Source organism: Lissotriton vulgaris, chromosome 4_1 (genome assembly GCF_964263255.1).
Source record: "Lissotriton vulgaris chromosome 4_1, aLisVul1.2, whole genome shotgun sequence".
Lineage (NCBI taxonomy): Eukaryota > Metazoa > Chordata > Amphibia > Caudata > Salamandridae > Lissotriton > Lissotriton vulgaris.
This window is the reverse complement of record NC_141691.1, coordinates 1,101,347,615-1,101,373,274: the sequence shown is the minus strand read 5'-3', so window position 1 is coordinate 1,101,373,274 and position 25,660 is coordinate 1,101,347,615. Positions and strand designations below refer to the sequence as shown.

The 25,660-nt window shown below is 50.2% G+C and overlaps 1 protein-coding gene and 1 pseudogene across 6 annotated transcripts in view; both read right to left on the bottom strand.

The window, feature by feature from the left end:
• ELP2 (elongator acetyltransferase complex subunit 2) overlaps positions 1 to 25,660 on the bottom strand; it is a 1,268,509-nt gene that overhangs the window by 995,687 nt on the left and 247,162 nt on the right. The window lies entirely within an intron of this gene.
• Positions 18,569 to 19,587, bottom strand: LOC147722923 (cold-inducible RNA-binding protein B pseudogene; annotated as a pseudogene).

Below are 25,660 nucleotides of genomic sequence, written 5' to 3'. Positions count from 1 at the left end.
AAGTTGCCGTCTAACAGATCGGTGGGTGTCCGGTAGACATGTATGCCTAGATATTTAAACGTATGTGGGGCCACCTGGAGCACCGTGGGCCCAAATGAAATATTCGTGGGTAATGTCTGCTCATGAAAGAAAAAGGCATGTAATTTTGTTGGGTTGATGGCCAGGCCCGATATACTTTCGAATAAGGCAAATATCTCAGCCAGAGGTGCCAAATCTGACCTAAGGTCTCTGACATAAAGGATGATGTCATCCGCGTATGCCGAGAAGACGTGTATGGTGGGCCCGATTAGAATCCCCATCTCCTGCGAGCCTACTCGCAGCTTGATAGCCAGGGGTTCCAACGTCATTTTAAACAGGAGTGGTGAGAGTGGGCATCCTTGCCTCGTCCCTCGAAATATCGGATACTCAGCTGAGATATGGCCTCCGGTACGGACACGAGAGGTGGGGGCATGATATAACAGGCGGAGCCATTTAACATAATCCTCCGGCAACCCGAGTTTTGTCAGTGACTTGAACATGTACTCTCAAATTAGCGTATCTAATGCTTGGCGGAGGTCTAGCGATATGCAGCCAGCTTGAGCGTAGTGTGGTGGGGCGGCCGACACAATGTAATGCAGTCTCCTGGTATTCAAGACGTGCTCCGGGCTGGCAAAAAACCTGTTTGGTCTATGAGTATCAATTTATTCAGGAGGGGCAGGAGCCTATTTGCTAGGATCTTGCTAAGAATTTTATATTCCGTTGCTAGTAGCGATAGTGGACAGTAGCTCGCCATGTCAGTGGGGTCCCTTCCCGGTTTCGGGAGTGTGACCACCAATGCCTGTGCCGTGGTGAGTGGCAGTGTCCCCCTCTCCAACGCCGTGTTGTATAAAAGTTCTAGATGGGGCAGGAGGGAGTCCATGTAAGTGTCATAAAATTCTGCAGGCAATTCGTATAATCAAGGGTTTTATTACGAGGGAGCCCTTTGATTGCTGCCTTAATTTCAGCTTTAGAAACCGGGCCCGAGAGATCTGTCAAGGCTGCTGGGGTTGGTTGTGGGCACTGCAACGCATGTAAGAAGTTGTCTATTCGCATGTACGAGCTGTCTGTAGGTTTACTGTACAGCGTGGCGTAATATTAGCAAAAGGCTGTGTTAATGTCATTTTGGGTATGAGCTGTACCACCCGCCGGGGTGTTGACTTCCCTAATCACAATGGCAGGGGGATCCTCACGCAGTAATTTAGCCAGCAGCGCCCCCGATTTGTCCGCCTCAGTGTGACTTCTTTGTGTGTAACACTGGTATTCTATGTTTCGAAGAGATTCTAAAAACTCCGCGTGTTGAATGCGGACTTCTTGGAGTGGCTCCTGCTTCTCCCCATCCTACGCGGCCTCCTGCTCCAGCCTATCCATCTTGCGCTCCGTTTCTGTAAGGGTCTTATGGACCTCCTGTCTAGCCCCACTGTTGCACTGATAGCCCTCCCGCGTATTACTGCCTTAAAGGGGTCCCATTCAATTAGGCCATTAGAAGCTGTGTTACTATTTTCGGTAAAATAATGTGTAATGGTGTCAGCCATGGCGGTACGAAACACTGTATCATCTAGCAATTGTGGCCATAACCTCCAGGTTGGTACCGGAGTAGGTATCCTGCCCCACGTAACTGTTAACTCTAGCGGGTAATGATCCGAAAAGGTCTTTGCTAGATATGTATTGTGTGTGTGACCTGCATCGCAATTGTGTTTGAACAGTAAATCCTATCTATCAATCAATCAATCAATCAGTGGCACTTATAAAGCGCGCTACATACCCGTAGGGTCTCAAGGCGCTGGGGAGGGGGGGTGCCGCTACTGCTCGAACAGCCAGGTCTTCAGCTTCTTCCTGAAGGAGAGGTGGTCTTGGGTCAGGCGCAGGTCGGACGGGAGGGAGTTCCAGGTCTTGGCGGCCAGGTAGGAGAAGGACCTTCCTCCTGTAGTCGCTCTTCGGATGCGGGGGACGGCGGCGAGGGCGTGGTTGGCTGATCGGAGGTGGCGTTTGGGAGCGTAGAAGTTGACTCGGCTGTTGAGGTAGCTCGGGCCTTGGTCGTGTAGGGCTTTGTGTGCGTGGGTGAGGAGGCGGAAGGTGATTCTCTTGTTGATGGGAAGCCAGTGAAGGTCTCTCAGATGTCCGGAGATGTGGCTGGATCGTGGGATGTCGAGGATGAGTCTGGCTGAGGCGTTTTGGATCCGCTGGAGTCTCTTCTGGAGCTTGGCGGTGGTCCCGGCGTAGAGGGCGTTGCCGTAGTCCAGTCGGCTGGTGACGAGGGCCTGGGTGACGGTCTTCCTGGTCTCTGAGGGGATCCACCAGAAGATCTTCCGTAGCATGCGTAGGATGTTGAAGCACGCCGAGGAGACGCTGTTGACTTGCCTGGTCATGGAGAGGGAGGAGTCCAGGATGAAGCCCAGGTTTCGTGCATGGTCTGTCGGTTTGGGTGCGGTGCCCAGGGCGGGAGGCCACCAGGAGTCGTCCCAGGCGGAGGGTGAAGAGCCCAGGATGAGGACCTCCGTCTTGTCCGAGTTCAGTTTCAGGCGGCTGGTCGTCATCCACTCGGCTACCTCTTTCATCCCTTCGTGCAGGTTGGCTCTGGCGGCGGCGGGGTTGTTGGTCAGGGAGAGGATCAGCTGGGTGTCGTCGGCGTATGAGATGATGCTGAGGTGGTGTTTGCGTACGATGGCCGCGAGGGGGCTCATGTAGACGTTGAAGAGGGTGGGGCTCAGTGATGATCCTTGGGGGACGCCGCAGATGACTTCGGAGGCCTCTGACTTGTACGGTGGTAGGCGGACTCGCTGTGTTCTTCCGTCGAGGAAGGAGATGATCCATTCCAGCGCCTTGTCCTGGATTCCGATGTTGCTGAGGCGCCGTATTAGGGTGCGGTGGCAGACCGTGTCGAATGCCGCGGAGAGGTCTAGGAGGATGAGGGCCGCTGTTTCTCCTTTGTCCATCAGGGCTCGGATGTCATCGGTGGCGGCGATGAGGGCGGTCTCGGTGCTGTGGTTGGCTCGGAAGCCGGACTGTGAGGGGTCGAGGGATCCGTTCGTCTCGAGGAAGGTGGCCATCTGCTTGTTGACGGTCTTCTCGATGACTTTGGCTGGAAACGGGAGAAGCGAGATGGGGCGGTAGTTCTTGAGGTCGGTGGGGTCCGCTGTTGGTTTCTTGAGTAGAGCGCTGAGTTCGGCGTGTTTCCAGCTTTCGGGGAAGATGGCGGTGTCGAAGGATGTGTTGATGATGTCTCGCAGGTGGGGTGCGATGACAGCGTCGGCCTTGTTGAAGACGTGGTGAGGGCAGGGGTCGGTTGGTGATCCGGAGTGGATGGAGTTCATCGTGCGGATGGTGTCTTCTGTGCTGATCGGGGTCCAGGCGTGGAGGGTGGTGGTGGGGGGGGGTGGCAGGTCGGTCGTGGTGTGCGTTGGTTGGTTGTTGAAACTGCTGTGTATGTCCGTGATCTTGTTGTGGAAGTATGAGGCGAGGGAGTTGCAGAGGTCTTGCGATGGGGTGATGTCGTTGTTTCCTGCGCTGGGGTTGGAAAGCTCTTTCACGATGCTGAAGAGTTCCTTGCTGTTGTGTGCGTTGTTGTCCAACCGGTCCTTGAATGCTGTTCTCTTGGCGGCGCGGATCAGCTGGTGGTGTTTCCGGGTGGCCAGTTTGTAGGAGGTCCTGTTGTCCGGTGTCGGGTCCCTTTTCCAGACTTTCTCGAGGGCTCGGCAGTTCTTCTTGGAGCTCTTGAGTTCGTCGGTGAACCATGGGGCCTTCTTGCTGCCGGGTCTGCTGGGCGGGGTCCTCAGCGGGGCGAGTTCGTCCGCGCAGTTGCAGATCCACTTCGTGATGTTATCGGCGGCCTGGCTGGGGTTCGCTGAGCTGGCAGGAGGGTGTTGGCTCAGGGAGGTGGCGAGCTGGTCTGCTGTGATCTTGTTCCAGCTTCTGCGGGCGGTGTGTTGCTGGTGTTGGTGGGTCGTCGTTCTCTTGAAGGTGAAGTGGACGCAGCTGTGGTCCGTCCATTGAAGCTCTGTGGCGTGGCTGAAGTCGATGTCTGTGCTGGATGAGAAGATGGCGTCGAGTGTGTGTCCGGCGAGGTGGGTGGGGGTGGACACCAGTTGCTTGAGTCCCAGGTTGGCGAGGTTGTCGAGCAGGGTGCTGGTGTTGTGGTCGTTGTTGTTCTCCAGGTGGAAGTTCAGGTCCCCCAGGAGGATGTAGTCAGCGGAGGGGAGGGCATGCGGGCTGACGAAGTCGGAGATGTCCTCGCTGAATAGCGTGCGTGGTCCAGGGGGTCGGTAGATCAGGGTGCCTCTGAGGGTGGTGTTCGGGTTGGTGTGGATCTGGAAATGCAGGTGTTCGGCGCTGGTCAGGGTGTTGTCGGTGCTGGTCGTGAGACGGATGGTGTTCCTGTGGATGATGGCGATGCCTCCTCCCATCTGGTTGGCGTTTCGGTCCCTCCGGACGATCTTGTAGCCCTCCGGGATAGCGATGGCGATGTCGGGAGCTGAAGAGGCGTTCATCCAAGTCTCCGTGAGGAAGGCAACGTCAGGGGCTGTGGCGTCTAGGAGGTTCCAGAGTTCGATGGCGTGTCTGTGGACGGAGCGGGTGTTGAGCAGGATGCACTTGAGGTGGGTGCTGCTGGAGTTCGACTTAGCGGGTGCTGGTGCGAGGCAGGTCCGGATGCAGGAGAACTTGCAGGCGTGGCAGCTGTAAGGTCCGTGGGTGTGTCGTGGTGTGGCTTGATGGCATTCAGGGAGTCGGCCGGGGTTGAGAGCGATGAGGGTGGCGGCGGGGTACGTCAGGCGGGTCGGTCGGGGTCTTCGTGGGCCAGGGGTCCTGGCGCTGGGCGCGGTCCGGTCGCGGACGGGCGCAGACGGGCTTACCTTTGGCGCGCCTTCGGCGCACAATCGGCGCGCCCGCTGCGCGTGACCGCTGCGCGTTCGCACGGTCGCCATTTAAGGCGAAGTGCGCGGGTGGGCGGAGCAGCTGGGAGGCGGGAGCGGGGAGGGTAGCATGTGAACCGGGGAATAAAACAAGTATTCCCTGTGTGCTGGGTGCATCATCCTCCACACATTGCACAAGGCACAACCATCAGCCCAGCTACAGAGTGCCTACGCTTGCTTAATCACGCTCGCACCATTCAGGGGGGGATGGGACCTGTCTAGTGTAATATCCATGATCGTATTACAGTCCCCTCCTATGATCCAGGGGTGTGCCTCCCAGCCTGCTAGTGCTAGATTCAGAGTGGTAAAGAATTGTTCCTGCAAAGTATTTGGTGCATATATGCTACCCAACACTACCTGTTGACCATCAAGGGACCCATGTATAAAAATGAGGCGCCCCTGTCTGTCGATTCGCTGTTCCAGGGATGTAAAGGGTACCCCATGTCTTATCCATATGGTGACACCTCGTGCATATCCAGAGTAACTAGTAGTGAAATCCTGCCCCCTCCACTTCTTACGAAGCTTCACAGCCTCCTGGTACAACATGTGGGATTCTTATAAATACACTATTTGTGCCTTTCGCCTCTGCAGTTGAGCGTGTATTCTATGAAATACCTCTTAGGCTGCCGGAATGTTGCGGCTGCTATGAGCGCCTGTTCCTTGCTTTGTTGCTGCTGCTGGGACGGCGGGTTAGGCCGTCGAGAGTTTCTGCGTATTGGTCTGCTTTGGCGGATGCCACTCTGTTCCATTGGACGGGAGCTATGTTGTGTGCTTTGGGAAGCATTGTCCCCGGTCCCTGTAGGGTCCATCACCTCCGACCATTCTTTGGCATCCTCTGGGTTTTCGAAAAAATGTGTCTTGCGCTCATGGATAATTTTCAATTGGGCCGGGAAGAGCAATGCATATTTCAGATTCAAGTCTCTCAATTTCTTTTTAAAGGCCATGAAGGAGCAGCGCTGTCTCTGCACCAGAAGCGTGTAGTCCGGGTACAGTGATATTCTGCTATTCTCAAAGTTCATCCGATCCAGTTCCTGCGCTTTTTGTAATAACCTTTCTCTGTCCCTATAATTTAACAGTCGGACGATAAGGGGCCGTGGTGGAGCACCCGGTTTGGGCTGACTGGTGGATATTCTATGCACTCGCTCCACACAGTATTGAGCAGAGAGGCCCTCAGAGGTAACATGGTCACTGGCAGCGGCATCCTGACTAAGAGGGTGAGTCGCTTTTGGGAATAAAGAGCATTTAAAAGTATATCTAAAACTGTCGGAGGCTATTTTTAGATATCAATTGATTATAGAATCATTTTAAAATATCATTGATCATTGTTTGTATTTTCCGCCGTAGCAATTGATTGTATGATTTCTTTTTAAAAAACAGCACTGTCCACAATAGTGACTGACTTCACTAGTGATTTACTGGTAACCCTGCCCCGACCCTGGTCAAGCGCGCGTATGCCGTTTGTTGCGGAGGGTCACTCTGGCAGCACACTCACTTCCGCTTACCCAGACGGAAGCAAAGGTAGCGCACTAGTTGATCTGGCCTCCTCTCCCTATTTAACATCGAGGGAGGGGCGGACGCGCTCAGCGGCATCCTGACTAAGAGGTTGAGTTGCTTTTGGGAATAGCGAGCATTTAAAAGTATATCTAAAACTGTCGGAGGCTTTTTTTGATATCAATTGATTATAGAATCATTTTAAAATATCATTGATCATTGTTTGTATTTTCCGCCGTAGCAATTGATTGTATGATTTCTTTTTAAAAAATGCACTGTCCACAATAGACACTGACTTCACTAGTGATTTACTGGTAACCCTGCCCGACCCCGGTCAAGCGCGCGTATGCCGTTTGTTTGCGGAGGGTCACTCTGGCAGCACACTCACTTCCGCTTATCCAGACGGAAGCAAAGGTAGCGCACTAGTCGATCTGGCCTCCTCTCCCTATTTAACATCGAGGGAGGCGCGGACGCGCGCAGCGGCTCCCTGACTAAGAGGGTGAGTCGGTTTTGGGAATAGCGAGCATTTAAAAGTATATCTAAAACTGTCGGAGGCTATTTTTAGATATCAATTGGTTGTAGAATCATTTTAAAATATCATTGATCATTGTTTGTATTTTCCGCCGTAACAATTGATTGTATGACTTCTTTTTAAAAAATGCACTGTCCACAACAGTCACTGACTTCACTAGTGATTTACTGGTAACCCTGCCCCGACCCCGGTCCGCCGCGCGTATGCCGTTTGTTGCGGAGGGTCACTCTGGCAGCACACTCACTTCCGCTTACCCAGACGGAGGCAAAAGTAGCGCACTAGTCGATCTGGCCTCCTCTCCCTATTTACCATCGAGGGAGGCGCGGACGCGCGCAGCGGCTCCCTGAATAAGAGGGTGAGTCGCTTTTGGGAATAGCGAGCATTTAAAAGTATATCTAAAACTGTCGGAGGCTATTTTTAGATATCAATTGATTGTAGATTCATTTTAAAATATCATTGATCATTGTTTGTATTTTCCGCCGTAACAATTGATTGTATGACTTCTTTTTAAAAAATGCACTGTCCACAATAGTCACTGACTTCACTAGTGATACTGGTAACCCTGCCCCGACCCCGGTCCGCCGCGGTGTATGCCGTTTGTTGCGGAGGGTCACTCTGGCAGCACACTCACTTCCGCTTACCCAGACGGAAGCAAAGGTAGCGCACTAGTCGATCTGGCCTCCTCTCCCTATTTAACATCGAGGGAGGCGCGGACGCGCGCAGCGGCACCCTGACTAAGAGAGTGAGTCGCTTTTGGGAATAGCGAGCATTTAAAAGTATATCTAAAACTGTCGGAGGCTATTTTTAGATATCAATTGATTGTAGAATCATTTTAAAATATCATTGATCATGGTTTGTATTTTCCGCCGTAACAATTGATTGTATGATTTCTTTTAAAAAAAAGCACTGTCCACAATAGTCACTGACTTCACTAGTGATTTACTGGTAACCCTGCCCCGACCCCGGTCTGCGGCGGCGTATGCCGTTTGTTGCGGAGGGTCACTCTGGCAGCACACTCACTTCCGCTTACCCAGACGGAAGCAAAGGTAGCGCACTAGTCGATCTGGCCTCCTCTCCCTATTTAACATCGAGGGAGGCGCGGACGCGCGCAGCGGCGCGCCAAAGGCAAGCCCGTCTGCGCCCGTCCGCGCCAGAACGCCGCCAGCTGCCTTGTCACTATCCTCTGTTCAATCCAGTCTTTCTACTGTACCCCTATCTCTGAGAATGGCTACAACTACTCCACCTCACATCAGGTATGCACGAAAAGATTTGTTAGATTTAAACCGCTTCCCTTCTAAAGTGTCAGAAAAACTACTAACCGATCTTCGAAAGGCCCCCTGTGCCTGCATCAAGATAGATGATGCCCAAACTAAACTCACTAGCCCCCCACAGGGAAAATACACAGCCATATATTTTAATGCCAGATCCATCCCAAGATATGCTCTAGAGATATGGAGTCTCCTTAACTTTGAAGAACCAGATCTATGTTTTATATCTGAAACATGGCTACATGAGCACACCATCCCTGATCTTCATACAGCCTTTCCCCAGCAGTATTCTATGATTAGACGTGATAAAACAGGGGGAAAAGGTGGGGGAGTACTCATAGCAGCTAAGGAGAATATGAATGTTCAAATCATAGAAAGCCTTGTGGTAAATGATTTCGAAATCATAATTTTCAAAGTGAATAGGCTAGGAAAAGAAAAAATATGGAAAGGGGCATTATTATACCATCCCCCTGGGAATAAAGGAGACTTTGCCAACATCCTATTAGAAACCATAGCCCCTCACGCACTGACAGCAGACTATTTTTTACTACTAGGTGATTTTAACTATCACGCCGACGACCCGTCTAACACCGATACAGAAAAATGTATCTCCGCTGGAGGGGCGGAGCTTGCCAGCGTTGATTTAAGACGTGTGTGTGCTGAGCTCCGCGCCAACACCCGAAATATCCTGCAAAATATCCTATAGCAACGGCCACCACCGGACTTTCGGGGTGGGGATCTGCTCTGTGGTCTTTGCTGCAGCGACCGGTGAAGCCGCCGGCGAAATCGGAGGAAGACCCGCGGAGCTCCGGCAGCGAGACGACGTCTGCTGACTGGGCCTGAGGCAGCGGACTTGCTTGAATACCCGGCCGCCGTGCGTGCCTGTACGTGCGGCCACTGAGGGAGCTGAGACCCGGTGACCCCCGCAACGATCCGGAGGAGGGAAGCGCCTGGCCTGCAGTGCGGTGAGGCTCCCTGAGACGTCCCGCGCCACCCCCCCCTTTTTTTAGAGGGGGGAGTGCACTGCGTAGCCCCATTTTGGAGATCTTGCAAGCCCCCCAGCAAACGGACACAGAGACTGTTTCGCGCGCATTGCGCTTGGACCCCCGACGCGACTACGGGCTTTTAAAGGCCCCCCAGGCCCCTTGAAGGTGGGCTACGCTGCGTTTGCTGCTGCTGTGCTCGGCACCTGGGCCCCCCCCGGGACACCCTCTGAGACAAAACCCCCTCCCTCGGTCATCTGCTGGACAGTCTGTCTGCGTTGCGGCAGACTTTGGGGAGCTGGGGGTGCTGGGGCCGAGGTAGCGGCCGGATACTTGTGCAGGCTCACCCGCAACGACACATACCAGTGGCCTCGATCGGGCGGACCTATGAGTCTACGTTTTTCACCTCCGTCCAAGCAACTCGCAGCGGAGAGTCAGGGAGGATGACCTGGGTGATTGCGCTGCGGCACTGGGAATAGTGAGTCAGCTTGGGGACCCTGATGTGAACGGGGCTGCACACTCCTGCATATTGGCGACGTGGATTGCAGCGCTGCGGACACCACACCTTGGAGTGATTATGGGACTGTGTTGAGGCCCCTGGCCCAGGACCGTGTTTCCGCAACTGCACTCAGCTAACACCGAGTGTAGGCCTGCACTAACGCCTGGGGGAACTTGGATATAACGCTCACTGATTGGGAGACCCACGCAGCGACGATCCCTGGGACTAGTGTCTGCAAGTTTCGGAGGGCATAGTGAAACGTGACCTGTAAGTGAACGCGGGGTTGGGACACCGAGGCTGCCTATAGTCACTGCCTACGCATCGGAGGCCACATACAGAGGCGGGTCGCTCCCGGACTTCCCTGCGCACTATGGGCAAGAACGATAGAACCCAGACCAAACTGGCGTTTGAACAGAAAGCGAAGGCCCCGGAGGAGACGGCACCGGACGTTTCGCCTCGGAACAAGGGCGCGGACAACACAATGTATACTGACATTAAGGAAATGCTTGTATCCATGGAGAAAGGACTGCAAGAAAGTATGTCTTCCATTGGCACGAAGATAGACGCACTCACTTACCGCATGGACCGCATGTCGGAAAGGGTGGATAAACATGCGGAACGCCTTGACATGTCAGAGAGGCGTCTCACGGAGGTGAAGGAAGCGCAGACCGAGTGGGACAAGGACCGCAAGCAGTTCTCCAGACTCCTACAGGTCATTCAGGACAAGTCGGAGGACTTAGAAGCCCGGTCGAGGCGCTCCAACATCCGAATTACGGGGGTTGCAGAGACGACCCAAACAGGCAAGATGGAGCTATTTGTGGAGAAACTTCTGGTCTCCCTGCTGGGCGGCGGCACAATGCAGAACACACGTTTACTCTAGAATGCTGTGGGGCGGTGACTTCAATTTTGTATTTGACCCTGACCTGGACAGGTCGGCGGGGCCGGCCCAGAGGCCAGTGGCCTCGGCCTTGCACATGAAGGCGGAGCTGCTTAAATTGGACCGGGTGGACGTATGGTGAAGTAAGCACCCCACGAAAGGTGGTTTCACTCACTACTCTGCATTCCACAATATCCACACTAGAATAGATTACTGGCTAATGTCTCAGGCTCTACTAGATAGTGTTAGGAGGTGTGTGGTGCTGCCTCGTACCCTCTCTGATCACTCCCCTGTATTGCTCCACCTAGTGATCCCAAAGAAAACAATTCCCCCCTTCACCTGGAGGTTCCCCCCCTACTCCTCCTGGATGATGCATTTCGGGGTGAACTGGCGGAAGATATAGATATGTTTTTTGAAACAAACCTGGGGTCCGTTGACAGTTTCCAGACTGTGTGGGAAGCTTTTAAGGCCTACATTAGGGGTATGGCAATGTCCAAACACTCGAGTGTGCTTAAATCTATAAGACGTGACTTGAAACAGCTTGAATCCCGACTGTCCGATTTGGAGAGGCGCCTACAGAATGGTTCCGATACCAATGCTGAGTCTCAAATCAAACTCCTACTGACTGAATACCATGACCTGGCAGGCAGGGAAGTACAACACATGGGCAAATACGCTACAGCGCGAACTTACGGGGAGGGGGAACAACCGGGTGCACTACTTGCTAGAATGATACGCAGTACCAGGAGGCCCCTGGTGGTGGATGAACTACTCACGCCAGATGGTGAGGTTATTTCTGACGGGGAGGAGATCCTCCAAACGTTTAGACAGTACTATGCAGAACTGTATAAATCCAGATCACTGCGGGTCGAGGAAGAGATCGACGATTACCTCGAGCATATTGCCATGCCATTTTTGCCAGATTCAGACAGGGAATTCTTGATGTCTCCCATACAGGAGGATGAGATTCTGGAGGCACTGGCGAGCATGCGATCTGGTAGTGCCCCGGGAGCGGACGGTTTGACGGTAGGCTTTTATAAGTCGTTCAAAGACAAGCTGGTCCCACACCTAATCACTCTATTTGATGATATATGCGAGGAGGGTAGCATGCCCCACTCCATAAGGAAAGCCCTACTAATCACCATTTTAAAGCCTGGGAAACCCCCGGAATCTTGCAGCTCCTACAGGCCGCTCTCCCTGATAAACGTGGACACTAAAATATTTGCTAAAGTACTGGCCACACGATTGGCGCTCCTGGTACTGGACCTGGTAGCGCCTGAACAGGCCGGTTTCGTCCCCAATAGGAACCTGACATATAATATCCGAACTGTACTGGGGATAATGCAGCACGTGCGTCAGGAAAACACTGCCTTAACAATTTTCCTGGACATGGAAAAGGCCTTTGACTCTGTGGAGTGGCCTTTCATGCTCAGAGTCCTGAGGAAGTTGGGGTTGGGAGAGCCGTTCTTGCAGATGCTGGGAGCCTTGTACTACCGACCCACAGCGAGGCTGAAGATAGGGGATAGAGTTACGGACCCGTTTGATATAAGCAGAGGAACTAGACAGGGATGTCCCCTTTCGCCCCTCCTGTATGCGCTGGTGGCGGAACCGTTGGCGTGTGCAATCAGGGAATATCACAGCTTGGAAGGTATTAGTTTTCCAACGTATAAAATTGGCATATCAACGTATGCTGATGATACACTCCTCTATGCCCGGAAACAAACCTTTCAGCCGTTTTGCGGGAGGTTCTGCGGTTTGGCGCCCTCTCGGGGATAAGAGTGAACTGGGATAAATCAATCGCTTTCCCACTGACGGCCGCGACTCAGCCCTTTGAAATGGAATACCCCCTGAAATGGACCACTGACTCAGTTAGATACCTAGGCATACACCTTCACACTGACCCGGACATTTTAGTTAGGGAAAACTATGGAGTAGTGTACGCTAAGCTGGTTGAGGATGTGGACGCATGGTGTAAGCTCCCGCTGTCCCTAGTGGGCAAAATAGCCATCATGAAAATGGTGGTTCTGCCTAGGTTCCTATTTCTCTTCAACAACATACCGGTAGTACTGTCAAAGGCGTTCTTTAAACAGCTAACGCAGGTGCTTATCAGGCTAGCATGGGGGGTAAACAGCCTCGAGTTAAGTGGACGACTCTACTGCTTCCCTGTGAAATGGGGGGGTTGGGGGCGCCTGACATGGAGAGATACTACCGCATTGCGCAGGCAGCCCATTTACACTCTTGGATCCATGGGGACCCGCATACCACATGTGACGTTAGAGCGATTGTTTGCGGAGCCTCTTCCCCTTCCGGCAACTGTCTGCCTCCCGATAGACCGAGTTATTGGTCAACTAGACTCACTCAAATCTACCAATCATGCGTGGCATGCGCTGACCCGGTCGCGAGACTGTAGATTCCTGTACTCGCCACAGATGCAGATAGACTGGGCACTCTGGCTGGGCCCGCTAAGGGGAAAAAGGAGTGACGGAGGCACTGCGTGCGCTGGGACTCACGAAAATGGAAGACCTGTTTGTTGAAGGGGTTTCCAAGTCCTGGGAGCAGCTCTCTGTCATGCAGCCGGAGTCTACGCTTCTACAGCGCTTCCAGTTTCATAGGGTACGGAGTGCGTTAAAGGAATTGCTGGGCCCTGCAATGGAGGAGCCTCCGCAGGTCCCTGAACTCACTTATGTGATTAATTCCACGTCATCCCGCAAGCTAATCTCCAACCTAAACAAACTGGGTGTTGCACATCAACAGCTACAGCACTCAAAAGCTAGGGCGGAATGGCAAAGAGACCTGCAACTTCAAATTGATGATGACATGTGGCGATACTGCAGAAGACTCTCCCTTAATGGAAGGCATAGACTGGTGCACTTTAAGTTTCTACAACGGGTATACTATACCCCCGAGAGGCTGCACCGTTACGGGCTTAGGCTGACGGCGGAGTGCGAGAGGTGCCACGCGCAGGTTGCGGATTTTATCCACATGGCGTGGTACTGTCCGGGAATTCAGAAATTTTGGGCTGAGGTTTTCTCAGAACTCAATACGATTTTGGGCTCGGAGCTGACTGTTAGACAGGAATTGGCGCTCCTGGGATACTGTAAGCCACTTCCGTTATCCCAGCGACGTCTCGTAGATATGGCCCTACTGATAGCCAGAAGAGTGGTTGCCCAGTGTTGGATGAGGGGCCCGCTTCCCACCAAGAAGAGATGGGCAGGCGACTTACTTTACTGTTGCACACAGTCGGAACGTCATAGCGAGCTACTCCCGCCAAGGAGCAGGCCCAAAAATTTCTGGGGTCTATACCAGGCATACATACAACAGAGTGAGGAGGAGAACCCGGACTGTGCCGGGGCACTGGACCCCCCGGAATCCCCAGAGGGACAGGAGGAACAGTAGACGTAGTGTCTTGGGAGGGGGAGGGTGGAACTTGGTAATAGTACCCGTAGCGTTCCTCCCAGTTAGCATAGTTCTTGGAGTAGGGGCACCGAAGTAGTGTTTGAAGGCAGTGAGGTATGAACTAGCCGGTAGCATGGCACTTGGGGGAGGGCGAGGGTTGGTTGGGGTAGCTCGTTTATTGTTTTTTTTTTTATATATACATAAGGTCTTAGATACATATGAAGATAAGACCCCTGATGTGTGACTCACAGGCACAGCCAAGTCATATGTATGTTGGAAGCGACACGAGTATCCAAACACACACGGAGCTACATATACTACTGCATTGTTATGACTAGATACTATTGATTTTGCACATCTGCTGTACTGTACGCCGTCGGGCCCCCGGGATGCCGGCTAAACGGCTGTGTCCAACATATTTACACTATAACGCTAAGCAATGCTGATTTGACTACTTGTGCGAGAAACTGTGATACACGTAATGCGTACTATGGTTTATGAAGAATAAAGGTCTTTAATAAAAAAAATTTAAAAAATTAAAAATTAATCCCCGCTATGAACACCCTCAATTTGACACAAAAGATTACTGGCCCTACCCATCAAGCTGGTCATACGCTTGATCTCCTATTTACCAACTCCCCTAATGTCTCGCTAACCACTCCTACTCCACTATTATGGACTGACCACTTTATTGTGAAATTTTTCATAAGTAGCCACAGACCAGAAATCGTAAGAAATAAAAATCAAAAATCATGTAGAAACATGAAAAAAATAACTTTAGCTGCCTTTTCTGAGAATTTTGCGACAGACCAAAAACATTTAAAGGAAAATGTCAATCTTGGAGCTATGTATCTGGAGTCCACTGTCTACAAGGCACTGGACAAGATAGCCCCTTTTCGAAAGGTGTACTGTAGGGAGAAAATTTCGCCTTGGTTTACTGACCAATTAAAACATCTCAAAACCTTAACAAGGAATGCCGAAAAAACCTGGCGTAAAAATAAAGACCCTAATAATCGTAAAATCTATCAAACCCTACATACTAAATATATGAGGGAAATAAAAACAGCGAAAAGAACACACATAGCTGAACGAATAAACAAAGCCGAGAATTTGTCTAAGGAGCTCCACCACATCCTAAAGGAATTCACTTCCTTTAAAAGTCCGCAAGAAACACCAAAAACAAATGAATGGACGGAAGACCTTCCTACGTTTCTAGACGACAAAATCATAAAAATATGTAAATCCTTTGAAACAGAGAATACATCCCTCCAATACCTGGAACAGGAGCTACACGCGAATCAAGCTGTACACACAAATGATTCATCCCCGAGCTGGTCCACTTTCGATCTGTTGGATAACAAAAAAACTATGCTATTAGGACGCAAAATCAAATCAGGCTCCCCTAGTGATCAGTTAACCTCAAAACTATTTGCCATTCTTGCCCCAGTGTTAGTAGACCCTTTTTCCTGCCTCTTAAACACATCCCTGACAGAAGCGGAATTTCCTAAAATTTGGAAGGCAGCAAGAGTTAAACCCATATTAAAAAAACCTGGTGCTGATGCAAACACTTTCTTAAATTAGCGCCACATCTCCCTGCTGCCCTATTCAGGGAAAGTATTGGAGGCATTTGTAAATGAACAACTGGTAAACTATCTTGAGAAGAACAACCTACTCGACTCCTCACAGTCGGGTTTCCGCGCTGCCCACAGCACGGAAACAGCGCTGATCGAGGTTGCCGACAACATCAGACTTGCTCTTGACAGACGTCAATCTTGCATTCTGGTGCTTTTGGATCTGTCGGCTGCCTTTGACACCATCTCCCACCAGATCTTGATCAGAAGACTGTGGGAGTGTGGTGTCAAAGGGCAGGTTTTAAAATGGTTCATCAGTTATCTGTCAAATCGAACAACTACACTGCAAATAGACGAGACCCTGGCCAGTACTCGGCCTGTCACAAGAGGCGTGCCTCAAGGCTCTATTCTCAGCCCCTCGCTTTTTAACGTTTATATGGCCCCTCTGGCCAAACTGATCAGGGCATACGGATTCGACGTGTTATCATATGCGGATGACACGCAAATACTGGTCACCCTCGGCCCTGATGTAAATGACACCAAAAAGCGTTTTAAAATGTGCTTGACAGAGGTATAAAACTGGATGAGTCTAAATCATCTCCAGCTGAATGGCACCAAATCTGAAATTATGACATTTGGGCGAGCAAGCAAACATTGGACCCATGACTGGTGGCCCCCGGAAATGGGGGAGTGCCCCGTCCCAAAAGAATCAGTCCGCAACCTAGAATTCCGCATGGATAACAAATCATCCATGAAGGACCATGTAAATCCTACTGTAGGCACTTGCTTCGGAATCATGCGGAGTCTACGTAAGGTCTTGAAATGGTTACCAACAGAAGCACGCAGAACCTTGGTTCAGGGCCTTATAGTAAATAGGCTAGACTATGGTAACTCTCTTCTCCTTGCCATAAATGAGTGCCATATTAGGAAACTGCAAGTTGTACAAAATGCAGCTGCTCGTCTGATTCTGGGTTTACCCAGACGATCCCCCTCTCTGCCATGCCTAAAAAGCCTTCACTGGCTCCCTGTTAAAAAAAGAGCCATTTTTAAAACCATGTGTTTGGTTCATAAACACATGTACGGCCCAGGACCAAAATATTGGAATCAAAAACTGACATGGTACCAGCCTGGTCGACAACTGAGATCAAGTTCAAGTCACAGCTTACGCCGTTGAGAGTTCTAACTGCTAGAAACGGCGGACGTGCTTTTTTCTTTATGGCGCCATCCCTATGGAACAAACTCCCCCTAAACATACCCACAACTACTGAACTCATGAGTTTCCGCAAAAAACTGAAAACATGGCTCTTCAGTTAAAATCCCATTCCAGGCTCATCCACTTTTTTCTAGGACTGTCCGCATGCGCCATGAAACTCCCTCGGGATGTGATATGTTGCGCAATACAAATATCCAGACTAGACTAGACTAGACAGAACCACTGCTCCATGTACGTGGCCGGATCCATCTCTTCGCATGGCTCTGGCAGCCCAATGACGCAGACGTTGTTCTGTCGTGTCCTACCTTCCGCATCCTCCACACGGTCCAACAGGGTAGTAACTTGCTTCTGGCGTTGCTGTAGGTGAGTCGTGTTCTGGGCCTGTTGTGGGGACAGGTCGGCCAGCGCCATGGTGTTATCCTTGACCTTATCTTCTAGCTTGGCATGATCCGCCTTGAGCAGTGTGAGACCAGTCATGAGGGAGCAAATTTGTTGTTTGATGGCCTTCCTAGAGTCCCTTACCTCCTGCAGAATGAGATCTACTTTACCCACAGGTTCCGCTTCAGCTGTAGGCGGTAGGAAGCTGGGCAGGTGCGACGTTCCGCTAAGGTCCACCTGTGCCATCGTGGGATCTGCACTAGGCCCAGTGTCTTGCTGCTTTCCCCTATTGCGGCCCATCACCTCCGGCCAGACCGTGTGGGCTAAACACTGCTCTTTCACACCGTGGGGCAGGAGTGGGACGGAAAGCCCGGTGTACCTCAGTGCCGGATTGGCGGTCTCACAGTCACAGAGGTATAGTCCGCAGTTATGTATCACATGGGCACAGACCGTGGAGCGCCGCAATTTTGGACTTCGTGGAGCCCTTCGCCTTATCTGGCACCTCACCCGGTAGCGTAATATGCGTGGGTGGAGCTGTCCCACAGGGATCACTATCAGGGCTATCTATCCCCAGTGTCCTTGAAGTCTCCTTTATCTCGTTAGTGGGGCTAATCAGGCATGTATCAGACCCCCGCTCCCAGAGTCATGTACTTGCTGCGAGTCTTACATGCTGTTCCCTTCCTTTTTAGACGCGTTAAGGGTGTCCAGGTCGCTGCACTATGGCGCTGCCCTCTAACTGTTGTGTAGGCAAGCCGCTGGGCCGGTGACGCAGAATCTGCCCCTTCAGGGCCCACCGTAGATATGCATGTGTCTGCACCGATGGCTCCCTGAGGCCGCCTAGCAGTAGTAGGCACAGCTGTTCAATCGGGCCGCCCTAAAGTGATTTCCAGTTCCGAGACATCGGCCGCAGGCCGCAGCTCATCCTCCGGATTTGCGTAGATCCAGCCCCGCGGACTACCACCAAGGCACGGCTGTGTTTGACGCCTTCACCCGGTCCGTTCCACCGGATGCACGGCCGCCGGGACTTCACTTTGCATGCTTCGGACACCTCCCGCAGAGCCTCTTTCGTAAGGGTAACCGCTTTCAGGGTCTGCCTCCGGTCAGCCTAGCAAGCAAGCAACCTCCCGTCACTGGGCCCGCTTCGCCCTCCCCGGCAGCAGACAGGCACCGGGCCATGGCAATCACTCATTTTTGACAACAGCTGGGCTGAGGACGGGACCGGTCCCCGGCATCGCACTGCTCTACCAGGACACGCTGCAAGAGACCTCTAGGTGCAATGTGTTTTAGTGTAAATTCAGGATTTTTGAGCCCGGGTCCGGAGCTCCACTAGAAGGCAGCTGCCATGTTCGGCAGTCGGCCACCCCTCCTTCACAAAGTGGAACCTACTTAACAAGAATCATTGCATTCTCATTTTGTTTATGCTTATGAATTTGGATTTTTTTTTGTAATCCAGACCGTCTTTAATAGGGCTTCATGAAGCCAAAAACAATTGGGTACACAATATTCCTAACCACTTCAAACACTGAATATGCATCTCTTCCAGTGAAAAAAAGGACATTAAGAACCTTTCACGGAAAGCTTCAAGAATCAGAGGCGTTACTTTACAGTAAAACAAGGTCTTTCGGCTGCTCCAGGGCGGTACCCCACGTCCGTGGGAGTACCCCGCTACTCTAAGGAATGTTAACACGTGAAGTCAATAATGCACTTTTCAGAAGATTCCACAGCTTGTTTAGTTTCCGCTCTCAAGTAAACGTTGCATTTCTGAAGAATGGACCAGCTCGTGAAGGGCAAGGACAAAAACAACTCAAGATTCTATGCTGGGCATCGGACTGGTCGACAAGTGCAGGATGGAGGTGCAGCAAACCAATCAGCGAAGCTCCAAAAAGTCTTTATAAATACAGCCATTGAAAGAGGTCGAGGCGATGTGATGCCTGAAATTTAGTTATCGTAATAGGATCCGCCGGACCGGTCGTATCCGCCGCTGCTCCTGCCGCCACCGCCGCCGCCTCCGTAGTAGTTCGGGAGCCGCCTCCATATCCGCCGCTCCTGCCATAGCTGTCTCCGCCTCCTCGAGATCCTCCATGGTATCCTCCACCAGATCCTCTGCGGTATCCTCCACCGCCACCGCGGCCTCCGCCGGAGGACTTGCCGGCCTGGTCCACGCGGATCTGCCTTCCGTCCAGGTTCTCTCCGTTCATGCCGTGCAGCGCGTCCTTGGCGTCATCGGGGTTCCTGAAAGTGACGAAGCCGAAGCCTTGGGTTCTGCCGGTCTCTCGGTCCTTCACCACGACGCAATCGCAAATTTCGCCGTACTTGCCGAACACCCCCTCCATGGACTGCTTGTTGGTGTCGAAGCTCAGGCCCCCGACGAACAGCTTTCCTTCATCTGAAGACATGGTTGATTCGGATTCAGAACACGGAAGCCAAGTCAAGCTGCGGACTGTCAGGAAGTGAAGGCGAATTTGGATTTTTAAAGACTTGAGTCATGTTGTTGAATATTTACCAAGTATTTGAAAAAATTATTAAAAATGAAGAATCTTTTTGAAAAGCTATACAAGGTGTATTTTGTACATTGTTAAACAAATAATGTTAAACACTTCCAGCTGTACGCTTGGGATTCAGATATATATTAACTTGAAAAATACATTTAGATAATACTAATGGGGAGACAAGCAGATTTACTGGCCGTACAGCACGCTTAAACTGTTGCATGTGTCTCTAAAACAGAATATACCGAAGTATAGTAAGGAGTGTGAACCTTTCATCTTCTTTCATATGCACCTTACTCATGCCTTGACTACTGTCTTCCAAATATTGATCTCAACATTGCCCTCTTCCCCGATCCTTCAGTACCTCTTAATCTGGAAAGAGTTTAGGGGAATTATTTTCAGGAATATTCAGTACTGTGATACCATGTCTTCTCCTCACCCACCTCCACTTCCTTATGAACCTGCTTGGAACACTGCCTACAAATACAGTTCTTGGAATACAATTGGGACTATTTGATGTCTGAACATAAGAAAAGGACTGCTGGATACATGCTTGAAACTTAGTTATTTCAAGATTTTACATCACTGGCATTGGCCTCCCGACACTCTACCCAAAGAGAAACTTAGTGCCAACCCAAAGTGCTGGCGCTGCGGCCTAGAACCCAGGGTCATAGTACATCTCCTGTGGGAATGATTTGACCAGCAACAGTACTGGGAACAAGTCTGACATATGATTACATGGAAATCGGACTTAGCAGGTGTCATGTCAGCATACATTTTTTTTAAACACATTTTTATTATTAGTTTCCATTTTTCATAATAGATCTAGTGCAGTATAGCAGGCATGCGGGATGGTACATTCATTAACAGTACTTCAATAAGTTCTTTCCGGTGAGTGAGAGAAGGACAGGTAATGCCGTAGCATATATAGTGTCCGCACATCAATTATTCTACAAATCCAATAGTGAGTGCCATTTGCCATTATGCTAAGTCCCCCAATATCCAAACCAGTTATTAAAACTCAGCCCAACATGTCTCAGTCTGCAATAAAAGCAACAAAAAGTCCCCAACCTGACCCCCCCCCACCCTCCCTCTAGTCCATTTATACTCTGTATATAACATTCGGATATACCTGTTGTCCGAGTTGCGGCATGCATCAACATTTTAAAAACAGCATATCTACAATTTACTTACATGTACAGCTTCACGTAATGGGTAGAACACAACCTTGCATTCACAATTGTTATGTTTGAGATGATTTCGGGACCCTACTCTTTATTGTGAGTTATTGTGGGTGTTATTAGAGTCTAGGGGCCCGATGTAGGTAAATCTCATTTACCGACTCTAGAATACCGAATTATACCGATTCGGTATTCTAGATTCGGTAAATGAGATGTAGTAAAAAAATCAGTAATTTTTACCGAATCGGTATTTACCGATTAGGCAATTGCCATTGATTCCTATGGGCCTTGAGGCCCATAGGAATCAATGTCAATTACTGAATCGGTAAATACCGATTCGGTAAAATTACCGAATTGTCAAGGGGGACAGGGTGTCACTTTGACACCCTGTTGCACCCCTGATTCTGGCTTGTGTGCCATGTGACACACATACATGCCCTTAGGGCATGTATGTGTGCCACATGGCCATCGCCAAGGAATTCGTTATTTACCATAAAATAGTATTTTATGGTAAATAATGAATTCTTAAGAGCCTGTGGCACTGTTTTCAGCGCCACCTACATCTAGATTTACCGATTCGGTAAAATTACCAATTCAGTATTTTACAGAATCGGTAAATTTACAGAATCGGTAAATTTTAGGCCCCCTACATGTCAAAAACCAGATACCGGTCGGTAACGGCCGTTACCGACTGGTATTTGGTGTCCTACATCTGGCCCTAAGTCTTGCGCTTTATGGTTTCGAGCATGACATCCCACTCCAGTGCTATTGGGGTTTTACGTAATCCTCTGCCCTCCTCCTGCCGTATGCCGCACTTTCTGCACTACCCCAGCGAATCAGTTTGCTTAGCCACGTGTGTGCAGAAGGTGATTTCTTGGATTTCCACCACATAATAATGGCCCATTTCGCTAGTATCAGTGACAAATTCACAAACTTATATTGTACTTTGTGCTTGGAAGAGGATTTATGGAGGTCCAGAATACACTCTTCCATGGTATTAGGTATATCCCTGTGCGTAGCTACCTGTGTGTATCGTCTGACGGAGTCCCAATACCCCCATAAGTGTTGGCAGGAACATACCATGTGGGCTAGGTCGGCTTCCTCCAGTTGGCATCTTGGGCAGTGATGTTGCGTATGTGGGAACATTTTGTCCAGCCTACGGGGAGTGAGATAGGCCCTATGAAGTACCATGGTTAGGATAAATTTAAATTTTGCATTTCTTGATGTTTTCCTAGGATGTTTTATGATTTTCGCCCATTCCTTATCTTCTAAAGCCCGTCCTATGTCGTCTGACCATGCGGTGTGTATCAGAAGGAGGTCAATCTCTGCCTGAGCACGGATCCCCACATATAACCATTTTATTAAGTGTCTACCTCTGCCCATATAGTAAAGTGCTTTAAGCAAGTTATGTGTAGGCGGATCCCGCTGTTGTGGAGCCCAGTGTGTTTTTACATATTGAAGTAGCGCTGCATGCAATATATACAATTGGTCTGGCACCCCCGTTTCCCTAACGAAGTTTCCGTTATCCAATTGCTGTCCATCAATGAATAAGTCTGACACCATGCTAACCCCTACTTCTAGCCATAGGGCAATAGTGCGCCTCGTTATTCTTCCTGCCGTCAGTGGTATGTACGAACGGAGGCAGTGGGGGCATCGTATAATAAATGGAGCCATTTAATGTAGTCATCCGGCAGCCCGAATTTCTTCACTGCCTTAAACATGTACTCCCAATTAAGCATATCAAAAGCTTGGCGTAAATCCAGCGATATACAACCCGCATAATCGTATCGTTTTGGGGTGGCCGACATGAAGTGGTGTAACCTCCTAGTGTTCAGCGACGTGCTACGGGCCGGCAGGAAGCCAGTTTGGTCTATGTGTATCAGTTTATTCAGGATAGGCAAGAGCCTATTTGCCAGCACTTTGCTGAGTATTTTGTATTCCGTTGCCAGCAATGATAGTGGGAGGTAATTTGCCATATCATTATGGTCTCTACCCGGTTTCGGGAGCGAGACCACCAGTGCCTGTGCCGTGGTGAGGGGCAGTACTCCCTTTTTCATTGCTGTGTTGTATAGGCGCTCTAGGTGTGGCAGGAGGGAGCCTGTAAAAGTATCATAAAATTCGGCAGACAACCCGTCTAACCCGGGAGTTTAATTACGCGGGAGCTCCTTCATTGCTATCTTGATTTCAGCTTTAGTATTAGGACCTGTTAATCCCTTCAGGGCCGCTGCAGTCGGTTGTGGGTATGGCAGGGCGTGTAAGAAATCGTCTATGCGCGTGTCCTCTCCACCAATAGGTTTACTATATAAGAAGGCATAGTATTGGCAAAAGGCCGAATTAATGTAATTTTGGGTATGTGCTTGGTCTCCTGTCAGGGTAGTGACCTCGTAAATTATAATGGCAGGGGGGTCATCACGCAGTAATTTGGCTAATAGTGTCCAAGATTTGTCCGCCTCGGAGTGACGCATCTGCGTGTACTTTTGGTGATCTATGACACAGAGAGCATCCAACAATCCGCGTGTTCTCTACGTACTTCCTGGAGCGGTGCTCGTTTCTCTCTGAAATGTGTGGCTTCCTGTTCCAGCCTGTCCATTTTGCATTCAGTTTCTTGTGAACCTCCTGTTAAGCACCCACTGTAGCGCTGATTGCCCGGCCGCGGATGACTGCCTTGAAGGCGTCCCATTTGATTAGGCTATTAGAAGCTGTGTTGCTGTTTTCGGTAAAGTAATGGGTAATAGTATCAGCTATAGCAGCACGAAACACTGTATCTTCTAGCAATTGTGGCCACATTCTCCGGGTGGGTACAGGAGTAGGTATCCTTCCCCACGTAACTGTTATCTCTAGTGGGTTATGATCAGAAAAAGTTTTTGCTAAATACGTAGCATGTGTGACCTGCATTGCAATAATGTTCGAGCAGTATATTTTATCTATTCTTGTATGTAGCATATGAACCGGGGAGTAAAATGAGTATCCTCTGTGTGTTGGGTGTCTCATCTGTGTGTTGGGTGTCTCATCCTCCATACATCACATAGTGCCCAACCCTCCACCCAACTGCAAAGTGCCTTTGCTTGTTTAAGCATGCCCGCACCATTGAGAGGCAGATGAGATCTGTCTAATGCAACATCCATTATTGTGTTGCAATCCCCGCCTAAAATGCAGGGATGCGTCTCCCAGCCCGCTAGTGCTAAGTTCAGGGTAGTTAAAAATCGTTCTTGTTCAAAATTTGGTGCATATGTGCTACCCAGTACTACGTGCTGCCCATCAAGTGACCCTTGTACGAAAATGTATCGTCCCTGCTTGTCAACTCTTTGTTTTAAAGGTTTAAAAGGCACCCCATGTCTTATCCATATTGTGACACCTCGCGCGTATCCAGAATAACTATTGGAGAAAACCTACCCTCTCCATTTCCAACGCAGCCTCACTGCCTCTTGTTCCAGCATGTGGGATTCTTGCAAATATACTATTTGTGCTTTGCGTCTCAGGAACTGGCCGTGTATTCTGTGGCGCTTTTGCATTGATCCCAATCCCCGAACGTTCCACGTTATTATGTTGTATGTACTGAGTGTGTACATTGTAACACTAAAATTGTCTTTATAACAGGCTGCATCATGTGTGTGCTGTTGGTAAGCCGCTCCAGACTAAAGGAGTAAGTAGGACTGCTTCCCTTCCTGAAATTCCCAAAACTCGGTCCGGTCAAGAAACTGTACAGGACAATATAACTAAACACAGCAAACAAAACTATGCCCTGAACAAAAATGGCATTCGCAAAGTGGGGGTCATCGCCAACACCATCCATGGAATGCAATTCTGTACTGCAGTATAGTACGGAGCTAAGACAGAACGGAACCCCTGGCTTGAGAAATGTGTGTACACACACGTAGCCATAACATATTTTTAGAAAAAGAATATGGTATCATTGTCAGTTCCAGGTCCATAAGCAGCAGTGTCCCTTGGCAGTCAGCCGAACAAACCATCCGCCGTCTGCGGGGTCATGGTGGGAAACAGGGCCACGCTGCCTTCAGATTCTGATCTGTTCGCATTTTAATCAGAGGATGCCAAGTCTTCTATAGGTGCAGTCTGTCAAAAGGTAGCAGCGGCCATGAGCACTTGTTTCCTGCTCTTCTGCGACATTGGGTTGGGTTGTCGAGAGTTCCCGTTTATCCGTCTGCTGCGACTATTGCCGGTCGTTGCTTCCCGATTGGAGCCAGTGTGTGTGTTCGGAGAGGCGTTGTCCCCACTCGCAGTAGGTTCTGTCATCTCCAACCATTCCTCGACATCTTCCGGGCTCTCAAAGTAGAGCGTTTTTCACTCATGGATAATTTTCAGCCGAGCCGGAAAGAGTAGCGCATATTTAAGATTTAGGTCTCTCAGTTTCTTTTTGACTGTCATTAAAGGAAGATCTCTGTCTTTGCACCATAAGTGTGTAACCTGGGTAGAGCGACATTCGACTATTCTCAAAGTTGATCTGAGACAGTTCTCTCACCTTTTGTAAGAGCGTGTCGCAGTCCCTGTAGTTCAATAGCCTGACTATAGGGGTCGAGGGGGAGCACCAGGTCTAGGCCGGACAGTGGGTATCCTATGTGCCCTTTCTATACAGTATTGATCGGAAAGGCCCTCAGAGGTGACATGCTCACGGAACTACTGCTCCATATATTGTGTTGAGTCAATTCCTTCACTACGGTCTGGCAGCCCAATGACGCATACATTATTCCTCCTTGCCCTGCCCTCAGCGTCCTCTACACGGTCCATCAGGGTGTTAACTTGTTTCTGGAGCTGTTGTATGTGGGACGTGTTCTGGGTTTGTTGTGGAGTCAGCTCTGCCAGTGCCACAGTGTTATCTTTCACTTTATCAGCGAGGTT